Consider the following 229-nt stretch of genomic DNA (forward strand, 5'->3'; position numbering starts at 1 on the left):
TGGGTTGTGATGAGAAATCTAATCAGATCTTTGGAGAAGGGGCCGGCCAAGAGGGTGATGAGTGGGGGGAGTTGATCCCCACATTCTCTGAAGGGGGTGGGGGTGGGGGGAGCTGGACAGAGGAATCGGCGATGTAAAAGGAGACTTTTTCCCCCGGCGGAGGTGGCGGTTGGGTGCCTTGCCAACATGAAGAATGCGGGACGCAGCCCTCTCTTGGAACAGAACGCGG

This window comes from Myotis davidii, unplaced genomic scaffold, assembly GCF_000327345.1.
Source record: "Myotis davidii unplaced genomic scaffold, ASM32734v1 scaffold562, whole genome shotgun sequence".
Classification (NCBI taxonomy): Eukaryota; Metazoa; Chordata; class Mammalia; order Chiroptera; family Vespertilionidae; genus Myotis; species Myotis davidii.